This window comes from Melitaea cinxia, chromosome 19 (assembly GCF_905220565.1).
Source record: "Melitaea cinxia chromosome 19, ilMelCinx1.1, whole genome shotgun sequence".
Taxonomy (NCBI): domain Eukaryota; kingdom Metazoa; phylum Arthropoda; class Insecta; order Lepidoptera; family Nymphalidae; genus Melitaea; species Melitaea cinxia.
In genome coordinates, this window is record NC_059412.1 from 13,943,215 (window position 1) to 13,957,013 (window position 13,799).

Genomic DNA, 13,799 nt, shown 5'->3' on the forward strand with positions numbered 1-13,799 from the left:
ATTATTGCAGTTACACATATATATTGTACGATCAGATTACAATTGTGGATTATGTAATTATTTATTAATGTAACAATTAAATTCGGATATAAATGGTACGATTTAGTCTATAACATCCCACTTCTGGGCCTCTTTCTCCATGTAAGAGAAGGATTAGAGACAATCTACCACGTTGCACCACACTGCCATAACATACGGAACATATATAAACGAATGGATATGTTTCCACTGACTGCTTAACGTGCTCTCTGAGCCACGGTGGGGATACGCACAAGGACAGACATCCAAACTGGAAAGAAATATTTGTACAGATACTAATATCCATCTCGGTCACCAACCCGCCTGCCCAGCGTGGTGACTATGGGGAACACACATGAGTTCACGCATTTTTGGCGCGAACTTGTGGAGGTCTATGTCCAGCAGTGGACTGCAGTAGGCTGGAATGATGGTGATGATGATGAATATCCATCTCGAGCGGGAATCGAACCCGCAAAACGTCGACGTTTTAGTGGACTACACTCTCCACTACACCAGAGCGGTTGTTATTTATATGTATGTAAGTTAGAAATATGACAATTTAGTTGACAATACGTGATCGAAAAAAGTTTTAGAGTTTACTTAGTTTGTCATTTCAACTGCATTATATTGTGACCAGATAATGGTATGTTACTTTAAAATAATTTAGTTATCTAATATCTCCATTTTAAATCTGTAATATAACATGGAAAGAAATTATAATTTAAAAACAGTGTAAAATAACATAAATTATGTTTATTGTTAAAATTGTCTCAATGCCACTTAATTGTAATATTTTTAATCTGTATTAAGAATTAAATAAACTTATATTATTGACTACTTCTAAGACTGCGATGTGTGAAGAGAATTAAGCTTCTTGATAATATTATCACGGAGTCTTAAGGTCTGTCGCTTTTGTCTTATCGATTTTCGCATACACACACACGCACACATCAGCCTATAGCAAGCCCCACAGCTGGACATAGGCCTCTACAAATTCGCGCCAAAAATTTCGTAAATTCATGTGTTTTGCCTAAAGTCACCACGCTGGGCAGGCGGGTTGGTGATCGTTCTTTCGCATAGCAACACAAAAATAGCAATAAAAAGAAACAAAACGATACATCTATAGGTTTATATTTCTATAACCCTTGAATGGCCTTTCAAGTCAAATGTTAACGCTTTCTAAACAATGTGTGAAACGATCATTATTGCTGTTGAGATCTCTTGTTAATATTACACGTATGTCCAAAGTGAAATTTACGTATTTATCCTAAACCAAAAACTCCAAAATTATGGTCAATTTTTTTCAAATTGTAGGTAATTAAAATTTACCTACATTAAATAACCATGCCCTGTTGAATTTAAGTTCTACATTGTCCTGGAATGAAAAAATGTATCTTGGTATATGGAAGTCTAGCGAAGTGAATTTAAATAGTTTGACAGTATCCCATATGTGTAACACAATTATGGACGGTGAAGTTGCCTGGTCCCGTTATAGTTATAAACTTTCACATTGATTCATGTTATAAAGTTAAAATACCGGCGAAATATGCGACAGTAGAAAATTCAGACAGTAATAAATACGGCCAAGTTTTCTGAAATCAGAAATAAAATTCCAGAAATTATACAAAGAATAGAGGAGAATTGTAATTTAAAAGTCGGAAACACACACCCGTGATAAGTTTCAAACTGTTCCGTGGTTGTTTTTTGCTATGCAGAGCAACTGCCTGACTGGCCAGACACTGGTCTCACCGGTTTCGACGACACAGGACCAAAAAGTCACTTAACCAATCTTTGTCCGTCCTAATTTCAACTTTGAGTCCAACGTATTTATGGTCATATTTAATGCACAAGGTTGTATGGAATTAAGTGGTGGCGTTTTGATTTTTAGGGCAGCTAAATTAAGGTCGATTTTTCTGTAAAGCAATAAGAGCAGTCGCGCACAGTACGCTGATTGCTGCCCTCGGGCTGCATTCACTGTATCTCGCAGTACTAGTTCGGGTTCAACTAAAACTAAGACAGGCGAATTCGTGCCTTTGTCTGTTACCTTTTTGTAAATTTATAGCTGATGCGGATATGTTTCACAAGTTAAGTGAATGCTGGAATCGAGTTAATGGTTTGAATACCCGTACCATCCATACCCATACCCATCTAAACATGTTGATTACTGTGAGATATTTTACTGTACCCGAAACAGCCTTTGAACTTCCCAAATTAAGGACGTACGTCTCCAAATTTCTTTACGTTTAGTTTTCATTCACTGCTTACTGTGGATCAGTTTTGAAAAGCAAATATGTCGTGGTTATGTTAACCTATATAAAAATAAAACAAGTATCAGAAGTACAACGCGAATTCATTGAAATCACAGTAGACAACGTTATTGTTATAAAAGAATAATTATTATAATTGATTTATATAATTTTATGAATTAATGTCAATGTCTACAGTCGATTGATTAAGTATCTGAAGTCTCAGTCAAAGTAATTTTCCACGTTAAATCAAATGACTTTAAAATTATCGTCACTAAAACGCTTCAGTCTAAATAATGTCAGAATACCTTATTAGTATAGCGGGATATCACTTATGACCAGTTTTAATCTTCCATCTATACCATTTCCCTTCCATCTATCTATTTCTGGATGTGCTTACTAGAGACAAAAATTTGACATAAACACTTCAGCCTGTAATATCACACTGCTGGACATAGGCCTCTTTCCCCATGTACGAGAAGGATCAGAGCTTAATCCACCACGCTGCTCCAATGCGGGTTGGCGGATGATAGAATTTTGACATAAGCTTAATACAAATTGTGTCTCAAATCTGTCGCTAGTAGGCACAACCATAGATATAGATTGTTGCCATTTTAAAACGGTCGTAAGTGATTTAGCGTTGGCTAAATTTTGTTTATCAAAAAATACAAATATTCGAAATGTCATGTCATAAGGATGATGACGGTTCGTCGAAGTGGTAGCTTTTGCGCTAACGGTAGCCCTCAGCCTTTATATAGATATGACAAATGTTTTTATAGGTGATACATATATTTGTCGTGTCTGGGAGTTTGTGTTGTATGTTTCGGGGACACAGGATTTTCATTACACAATGATAGGATTAGCGCTTATACTTATTTGTTAAAAAATGTTTGATATAAACGTTGAAAATATATAGGTATAGCCTTCTCTTTCTCCCTTTTCTTCGTATAGAAACTTTTGCTGTAGAATTGTTATAGAATACATTATGTTATAAAAAAAATCACTTAACACTAGATACGAACTATAAATGTAATAAATTAATTACTTTTGAAGTAACAAAATAAATAAAATGTATTAAAAATAAGTTAAATTAATACATTTTGCTGTATCATATGTCAACATTTATATATAAATATTTTATATGGATGAATTTAAGAGCACTTTGCAAAATTTCAGAGCGGTTTGCAGTCGCTACTTGACAAATTAAATTAAATAAATTAAATATGTTCTTTTGAGAGTAACATACATCACAACTACTAGAAGCTACGCCCAGTTTTGCCGTCATATTTTCGATAGGAAAATAACTAGTAATTTATTATAAATTCACATACATCTTCACAGAGTCTAAAAAGATATTCAAAACCAATATAATAAAAATACTATTCGAGTCACCGTAACAATGTATAAAATATAAGTCTATATGTATGATGTGTAGCTATTTATATATGACTCTTTTACTATGTTATTTATATATGTGTATTGTTAAGTGTTAGTTAACTGCATCTCAACATCAAAATTCTCTTATAAGCATTTTTTGTGTATCAGAATGTACTGATTGTGACTGTTGTTTTTTTTTTGTCAACGATATCTCCACAATTTGTTAACTTTAGGGAAACCTGTTATTGGCTATATTATTTGTTATATGCTTTATGATAAGAATAGTATATAAGAAGCTGTTGGTTTTCTGAATAAATAAAATAAAATAATTTGTTGCGATTCACAAGACATAGATAACCAAAAATATATATAAATAATTTATTATTCGTCTGCTTTTAATCATCATACCACAAATTTGAACAAACAACATCTCGATTTAGACTAACATTGCTTCGATATCCGTTGAGCCAACCCGCTCGCATATATAAGTAGATAAACAAAAAAGAAAAGAAGAGCATTTGTATATGTCCCACTATATTATTCAGCGCACATACGTGATTGTACCAAAATCCGAGAGCCTCGGGAAACATAAGCGATGAGTTATTATATGGTTGTGATAAAGAAGCTTCCAAAGATATTCTAATTAATTATTATATATTTTTTGTTCTTTAGTAGCTTTTGCCCGCGACGGTTCGCGTAGAAATTTCGTTAGATTAGTTGATTAGTTGAAAAATTGCAAATGTCATTCTTTATTTTGTCAATTATGTATTACTGTGCAAAAGTATAAATAGTAGTAGTGGTAGGGCAGGAAATTTCCTGCTCAAAGTATGGAGCAGCCTGACTAGGGAAGTACCTCGACCTTACAGAAGATAATACTACATAAACAACTTAATAATACTGTTGCATTAAGCAGTGTTGTGTTCCTGTTGGTGAGTAAGGTGACCAGAGCTCCTGGGGGGAGTTGGGGATGGGCTCGACAACGAGCTTGCGATGATTCTGGTGTTGCAGACGTCTATAGGCTACGGTAATCGCTCACCACCAGGTGAACCGTACGCTTGTTTGCTGATCTAGATATATTCATAAATAATAAATAAATAAAAAATAAACAAAAATCGCATAGAACATAAAATTGATAGACGGCTATTTATTTTTTTAAATATTATTGCAAATCCTTTTCTATCAAACGTCATTCAAGTCATACTTTTCGAAATATTTCCAGAAATTATAAAATGTTACACGATAAAATAAATGCCAATCCGGAAATTAAAAATAACTAAGTAATTAAATAACATCTTCATATTTTTCTAAATATTTTCAGAAATTCTTCGTAAAATGTTTTAATAAACATTTTATAATTTTTCTTTGGGAGCTAATTAATTATAATAATGTTAGAGCAAAATGAAAGAGGTTATTTTAACAAAGTTAGTAACATACATTTACGAATAAGAAAATTAAAAGAAATAACATTTTATTATTTATTCTGATATAAATAAAATTCTATTCTCTTTCAATAATTATACCCGTCCTGTACTTTACTGAAAAACTCACCAACCTGCTTCCAGAATTAGTTAAATAAGACATCGCACATATTTAGTTTAAAAGCTGTGAATTGTAAATGCATGTATATTCTCTTATTTATAAGATTCTCGTCTCACAATGTTAGTTACCATACCCCTCCGAAATAGCTGGACCGTTTTTTATGAAATTTTGTGTGCATATCGGGTAGGTCTGAAAATAGGCCAACATCTATTTTTCATACCCCTAAGTTATAATGGGGGTTAATAACATATATGGCAAAACAACGTTTGCGGGGTCAGCTAGTAATGCTGTAAAATTTTTAAATGAATAAAACATAACATACTTTGAAACTTATATTATTAGATTTCGTCAATGTAAAAGTAATCAAAAATAGAACTTAGTTTTTTCCAAATTGATAACAAAGTTAAGATAAAAAATTAATATATATAAAACCAAACTTAAGATACTATAGTTATTTTTAATCAGGATCTAATCGAATCTTGAACTGTACTCAAACTTCCAACAATAATTCTCAACCATAAAACACTTCCATAATTCAAACAACACTCGACTATTTAAAATTTTAACGAGTTTTTGAATAAATCACAAAATTAGCGTCACTAAATTCGTCCGCAGAAACGAAATTGTCACACAAGCTGTTACGTACTGAATTTTAGTATTCCGAAATCCAACAATGAAAGATCGCCAACATGATTTACTCATACAAAACCATACTCGTGCGTCATCAATAATCGCGTCGACGATATTTGAAACTAACGTTTGTGACAGCAATTGGTGTACTGTAGTCTATTCGCGTTAAGGTAATTGTGATTCATCGCTTGTAACGGAACGTTACATGACTTCATATTTATTTTTAATAAAAATATCACATTATTGATTTACATCCATATATAAAAAAATATATATAATTTTTGTTTTGTCAATATTATTTTAAAGAGTATAAAAAAAAAAAAAAAATCAAATAGGTATTTAATGAACTAATTTACAAGAAAAAGTTAAAGCGAACGTTCGATTTGTTTTCAATATAGATAATTTTATAACGGGTTCTCTCGAGCGTTGCCGAGGCGGCATGCCATCGGTCATGTCATTCGGCGTTAGACTGCGAGGTAGTTGTTAATACGTAATGAACTTTGAACTACGAGAATATTGATTTGCCTATTTCTTTTGTAAAACGCGTTAATAAGATTAATCTGGATCCTGATTCAATATTAATATAATCAGCATAATAATCAATTGGAAATACACTGGAGAAATCCCCGTCTTAGGGTAAGTTTTATTATCACAATTATTTGTTTTAAAAAAAACCTTTTTATTATTACATTAGTATATATGTAAACATTCTGTTCAGCTTGTGTGAGCTTTAAATAATAGTTATCCTTAAGATTATTTGACTTAATAGATATTATTTAAACAGTTAATATACATATATTTTTATTTGTCTACCTTCAAGCTTTCATACCGCAGTAAAAAAAAAAAAATTGTTTTGTAATTAGATTTTATGCATTGTTGTAATTGTTTTTATTTCTTAAATGTAATTTAAGTTCTGTCGCCCTTCCACGACAATTCCGCTACCACGGTAGGTGGCAGACGCTCCTCTTGGGGCATCGTGGAAGGGCCTCCGGACAATGACGAAGGATAGTGGACTAAGGCGGGAAAACATAACATTCCAGGGACCCTGCTCCGCATTGCGAAGACCCTACTCCGCATTGTCTCCACTCTCCACCCGCTTGCCACGCGAAGACCCTGCTCCGCATTGTCTCCACCCGCTTGTCACGCGAAGACCCTCGCCTTGTTCCACGGTTGCCAGGGGAGTAGTCCATCAATCCCTTGAGTGGCAGTATCATTTTATTTAAGGCCATTATACCACGTCCCTTACAAATTTGTGTCTCATTGCGACACTGGCGCCCTACGTGGTTTAAATTGATTCTGTCACTTTTGGAGGTGGTAGCGGATTGTTCGTGTCTTGTTTGTGTCTCGTTTTGTCTATTGTGATCAACTGTGTTGAAATCTGGGCAAGTTGTGGGTTTTTATTCTAAAAATTGTGTCATTGTGTATGTTTTGTCTTATTATCTATGTGAACTACTGTATGTTTCTGTTTTCTTGTGAACTGATATAATGTTAGATATAAAATATTACTCAGCATAAAAGAGAACTATTTTGTACTTTGTACGTTTTATTATTATTATTTTTTTTGTTTTTTTATTTTTACATTTCCTATATTTATTAAGGCAATATTTAGAAGTACAGTCAGGAAAATAATTTAATAGTTTTAATTTCTTTGTTACGATGTTTAGTTTTATTATTTAAAGAGTTTTACACATTTTAGCAGGACGAATGAATAGTAATTATTAGTTTTGTTAAACATTCGTGTGATACTTAAAATTTACCGTAAGATAGGCAGTAGAAAAGTTGCTTCAGTATGTCTTTTCCAATTAAGTACCTTTCCTTGCAAAAACCTGAATTAGAATATGAAGTGGCTATCAGAGGCGAAACACCGGGCAGTACTGTTGTTGAACTCAGGAAACAGATCACTAAACTAGTACAACTGTTTCCAGCTGAGGAAATAGCTTCTTCCCATCTTGAGCCAGTAGATGACCTTCTGTCCGTGTCAGAATTATTAAATAAAGTTAATAATACGCTTGAGTCAGGCGCATGTGACAAAGGAACACTAACTCGCACGGAAAATATTTTACATCACATCTATCATAGGTTGAATAGAATAGACCCAAGCGACGCAAAAGAAACGTATGTGGCCTGCAGTAGTTTGTATCGAGATTGCTTTGAATCGTACCTTAAAATCCTAAACAAATCAATCGATCCACTTAAAGTAGAAACTTTAAACTCAGCGACTGCGATTTCTAGTAGTCAAGCACCAATTAACGTTTCAGTCACTTGTGACAAAAGTATTACCGCTGAATTGGGTAAATTAAAATTCGATGGCAAGTCGTGCGTTCGGTCTTTTATCCAACGTGTGAGAGAGTTTAGCGAAGCTCGAAGCATTCCTGACACAAAATTAATTTCATTCGCTACGGAAATTTTTACAGATGACGCTTTACATTGGTTTCGAAGTATAAGGGACCAGTTATCATCGTGGGATGATCTTGTTATCCTTTTGAAACAGGATTTCGATAAGCCTGATTATGATTATCGCCTATTATCCGAGATCCGCGCTAGAACTCAGGGTAAGACGGAAAATATAACAATTTACTTATCAATTCTGTCAGGAATGTTTTCAAGGCTTTCAAAACCGTTGTCGAGGGAAGATATGCTAGAGATCGTTTTGCACAATATACGCCCTTGTTACGCAAGCACTCTAGCTTCCGCAACTGACATTCGGGATATTGATCAGGTGAGAATTTTGTGCAGGAATTATGAAACCGTGCAGTCTCGTCTTGCCCACTTTCGAGAACCGTTAGCATCAACTTCAGATACATTGGCACCAGAATTTGCTTATAAACATCCAAAACCTGAATCTACTTATGACTATAAAACTAACACTAGTATTAAACAAAATATCAACACTAATGATAAATATTTACATAGTATTGCAAAAAGTACATCTCAAATCGACAAAAGAATGCCATACTGCCCTAGGTGTCGTAATAATACACATAACTTGAGACAGTGCACTAACACTGAAATCATGTGTTTTAAATGTGGCCACAAGGGCGTCAAGAAGCCGGATTGCCCTAATTGCTCTAATACTCAGAATACAAAAAACTAACCAGGCAGAATTGTGGCAATTCTACACTGAAGAATAATACTACCCGAACTAGTAAACAAGAGTGGAATAACTGGGTTAAGTCTGTTCGTTTATTTTTCAGTGGATACAAGGTTGCTACAATTCTGCACCCTAAGCCTACTAATGACACTAGACCTTATGTCAATATTAAAATTAATAACATGACAGCTTCAGGCCTTCTAGACTCGGGATCAGCCGTTACCATTCTAGGCAACAATGCTCATACCGCTTTGGTTAGTCGTGGTTTGGAGTTGAGTACCGAAGACATGGTAACCATCGTGGCAGCTGGTGGACAAAACCTGCGTAGCATAGGCTACATAAATTTGCCTGTCCATTTTGATAACCAGTTCCACATTATTAAGACCTATGTAGTTCCAAAAGTCCAATCATCGCTGATTTTAGGGATTGACTTCTGGCGCGCCTTCAAAATTTGTCCTAGATATTTGGGCTCCCTCAATTTGACTAACGCCCCTCTAGCTGATTTAAATACGGTTAACCCAACTGTCATACAGTCATATGACAATTTAGATGACTCTCAGAGGGCTATTGCTGATAATATCATACAGAAATTCAAAGAAATATCATTTGAACGTGTAGGATTGGGTCGTACGCACTTAATAACTCACCGCATCGACACTGGCAACTCACCTCCTGTAAGGCAACGCTATTATAGGCTTTCGCCTGTTAAGCAAAAAATTTTGACTGAACAAGTAGATGAGATGCTAGAGCTTGATGTGGTGGAACCTTGTGAAAGTGCATGGCAATCCCCAGTCCTATTAGTAACAAAGAAGAACGGCCAGCCCCGTTTTTGCCTGGACAGCAGAAAACTTAACTCTGTCACAAAACGGGATGCATATAACTTGCCTTACATATCCGAAATTTTGGATAATTTGCGTGACGCTAGGTACTTGAGTAGTATAGATTTGTCGAAGGCATTTTGGCAAATACCACTAGCTCCTGAGGATAAGGATAAGACGGCATTTTATGTTCCGGGTCGAGGTACGCTACGTTTTAAGACCACTCCGTTCGGATTAACTAACGCGCCGTCCACGCAGCAACGATTAGTGGATCGACTATTTGGCAACATGGACCACAAGGCCTTTGCGTATCTGGATGACATAATACTAATAAGTGGTACATTTGAGGAACACGTATCTCTCCTTCAACGTGTCTTTAAGAAGCTACGTCAAGCTAACCTGACAATCAATCTGGAGAAATGTGAGTTCTTTCGAAGTCAACTTAAATATCTAGGTTATGTGGTTGATGCGAATGGTTTACGCACTGATCCTGACAAGGTGGCGGCTATATTAAATTATCCAACTCCTACGTCCCGCAAGGAGCTTAAACGTTTTTTTGGCATGGCATCTTGGTACCGTAGGTTTGTCCCAAACTTTAGTACGATCACTGGACCGCTTAATAAGCTGACATCTAATAAAAAGTCTGCAGCTCCCTTCCTGTGGACTGAAGAAGCTGACGTAGCATTTAAAAAACTCAAAGAATGCTTGGTCTCGGCACCTATTCTCTCCTGTCCCAATTATGACCTCCCATTCGAAGTGCATACCGATGCTAGTAACTATGGGGTTGGTGCAATGCTCACTCAAACCATTGATGGAAAGGAGCACCCCATAGCTTACATGAGCAGGTCTTTGACTGGGCCAGAAAAGAATTATAGCATTACTGAACGTGAGACTTTGGCTGTTCTCGTAGCCCTGGAACATTGGCGATGCTATTTAGAGAATGGTCAGACTCACACGGTCTATACAGACCACAGCGCGCTTAAGTGGTTCCTTTCATTGGACAATCCGACAGGTAGGCTTGCTCGCTGGGGAGTTCGACTCTCATCCTTCAATTTTATTTTGAAGCACCGACGTGGTGTGGATAATGTTATACCTGACGCTTTGTCCAGAACTGTCCCCGTTTCAGCAGTCACTACTGCCAATTCTGTCGCGACTTCTAGTGATGATTGGTATAAGAATATTTATAATGGCTGCCTCGATAACCCAGAAAACTTTCCAAATTTCCAAATTAAAAATAAAATCCTCTTCCGACTTAGCAAAAATAAACATCAACTTACAGATGAGTTTTCATGGAAAGAAGTGGTCCCATTAGAATTACGGGACAAGATTATCGCTGAAAACCATAATGAGCCTACGGCGGGTCATATGGGCATTTTCAAGACATATAGACGTATTGCGCTCAGGTACTATTGGCCCAATATGCACAGCGATATCTCTAAATTTGTTAGTTCTTGCTCCGTATGTCTCGCGTACAAACCACAAAATCATGCAGTTCTTGGAGAGATGGGACGTCCAAAACATTGTTCTCGTCCTTATCAGATGATCTCAATGGATTTGATGGGACCTCTTCCTGTAACACGTAAACAGAATAGCTACATCCTAGTAGTTACTTGCTGTTTCTCTAAGTTTTGCCAGATTTTCCCCATAAAAAGGGCCACTTCTGACATTATAATCAGAATCCTTGAGGAACAGGTCTTTCTAGTCCATGGTGTCCCTCAAAGTATTTTTATGGACAATGGGAGTCAATTTATTAGCGAGCGGACCAAAACCTTGTTCGATAAATATAAAATACCGAACGTGTTCTTTACACCCAAATACACACCCCAGGTTAATACAACGGAGCGTTACAATAAAACAATAATCACCTGCCTCTCCACTTTCGTTGAAGGCGATCATAGAACTTGGGACTTATTTATTCCGAAAATACAATTTGCGATAAATAACTCTGTGAACGAAGCAACCGGTTTCTCACCGTCGTTCCTTATATTTGGTAGAGAATTAGTGTTATGTGGTACTCATTACACAGATAACGAGTTGGGTAAGGAGGTTCTGTTCTTGCCTCGCGAAGATTATGTGGAAAATCGTGGTTGTTTAAGTACAATTTTTGATAAGGTACAAAAATCCCTGTACCATGCACACCTAAAAAACACATCCCATTATAACTCGCGTAGGAAGGCTTTCGAGTTTGAGGTAGGTGATATTGTTTATAAGCGAGCGTATATACTAAGTGACAAGGATAAATACTTTAGTAAGAAATTAGCTCCAAAATTCATCAAATGTCGCGTGACTCAGAAGCTGTCTCCCCTCGTTTACGTCTTAGAAAGCATGTCGGGAAAAGATTTAGGTACTTGGCACATTAAAGATCTAAAAATGGTTGGCCGTAACACATAAGTAATATTATGTTATCTTGAAAGGTCTGCGTAAGTTATTTACCTACTTCTGTGTTTCAAGTTCGGATTTTGTAAAATTATACAGGACAAAATCCTTGCGGAGCGAGGCGGGTAATGTAACGGAACGTTACATGACTTCATATTTATTTTTAATAAAAATATCACATTATTGATTTACATCCATATATAAAAAAATATATATAATTTTTGTTTTGTCAATATTATTTTAAAGAGTATAAAAAAAAAAAAAAATCAAATAGGTATTTAATGAACTAATTTACAAGAAAAAGTTAAAGCGAACGTTCGATTTGTTTTCAATATAGATAATTTTATAACGGGTTCTCTCGAGCGTTGCCGAGGCGGCATGCCATCGGTCATGTCATTCGGCGTTAGACTGCGAGGTAGTTGTTAATACGTAATGAACTTTGAACTACGAGAATATTGATTTGCCTATTTCTTTTGTAAAACGCGTTAATAAGATTAATCTGGATCCTGATTCAATATTAATATAATCAGCATAATAATCAATTGGAAATACACTGGAGAAATCCCCGTCTTAGGGTAAGTTTTATTATCACAATTATTTGTTTTAAAAAAAACCTTTTTATTATTACATTAGTATATATGTAAACATTCTGTTCAGCTTGTGTGAGCTTTAAATAATAGTTATCCTTAAGATTATTTGACTTAATAGATATTATTTAAACAGTTAATATACATATATTTTTATTTGTCTACCTTCAAGCTTTCATACCGCAGTAAAAAAAAAAAAATTGTTTTGTAATTAGATTTTATGCATTGTTGTAATTGTTTTTATTTCTTAAATGTAATTTAAGTTCTGTCGCCCTTCCACGACAATTCCGCTACCACGGTAGGTGGCAGACGCTCCTCTTGGGGCATCGTGGAAGGGCCTCCGGACAATGACGAAGGATAGTGGACTAAGGCGGGAAAACATAACATTCCAGGGACCCTGCTCCGCATTGCGAAGACCCTACTCCGCATTGTCTCCACTCTCCACCCGCTTGCCACGCGAAGACCCTGCTCCGCATTGTCTCCACCCGCTTGTCACGCGAAGACCCTCGCCTTGTTCCACGGTTGCCAGGGGAGTAGTCCATCAATCCCTTGAGTGGCAGTATCATTTTATTTAAGGCCATTATACCACGTCCCTTACAAATTTGTGTCTCATTGCGACACGCTGTCACTTTGCGTAAACACGTATCTTGTTTATACAGCCTCAATTAAATAGTATTAACTTTTTTTTATACGATTAGGTCGGCAAACAAACGGCCCACTTGAAGGTTAGCGGCTAGTATACAATATAGACAAGTGCGTTGCTGACCTTACCCCCTCGACGATTGCCTCGAAGATTGCCGGTGTAGGCTGGATGAGGATTGCGGAAAACCGGGATGTCTGGCGCGAACTTGGGGAGGCCTATGTCCAGCAGTGGATTGCCATAGGCTAAAGTGATTGAATCGGTCAAAGGGTGTGGCTAAACTAAAGGACAACGATGACTCACTATTTTCTTAACGCGAATAAACTAAAGTATGTACATATATGATATAGCATATATAATATATGTAACTGTACCCGCAAATTTATTCCTTATTATATCTTTTTGACCTTTGTGCCTAATCCCAAGTGAGTACGAAGTTAGAAATACGAATGTTAGAAATAAAATTATCCGGCGTAC

General features: G+C 36.0%; 2 long non-coding RNA genes across 2 annotated transcripts; both read left to right on the forward strand.

Moving 5' to 3' along the window:
* Nucleotides 1-6,155: 6,155 nt before the first annotated feature.
* Nucleotides 6,156-7,342, forward strand: LOC123662578. Its single transcript, XR_006744507.1, has 2 exons — nt 6,156-6,446; nt 6,851-7,342. It is a non-coding gene; the product is annotated as an uncharacterized LOC123662578 (long non-coding RNA).
* A 5,037-nt stretch (nt 7,343-12,379) lies between these two features.
* LOC123662579 lies at nt 12,380-13,283 on the forward strand. The gene is made up of 2 exons (XR_006744508.1): nt 12,380-12,670; nt 13,075-13,283. It is a non-coding gene; the product is annotated as an uncharacterized LOC123662579 (long non-coding RNA).
* Nucleotides 13,284-13,799: the final 516 nt, after the last annotated feature.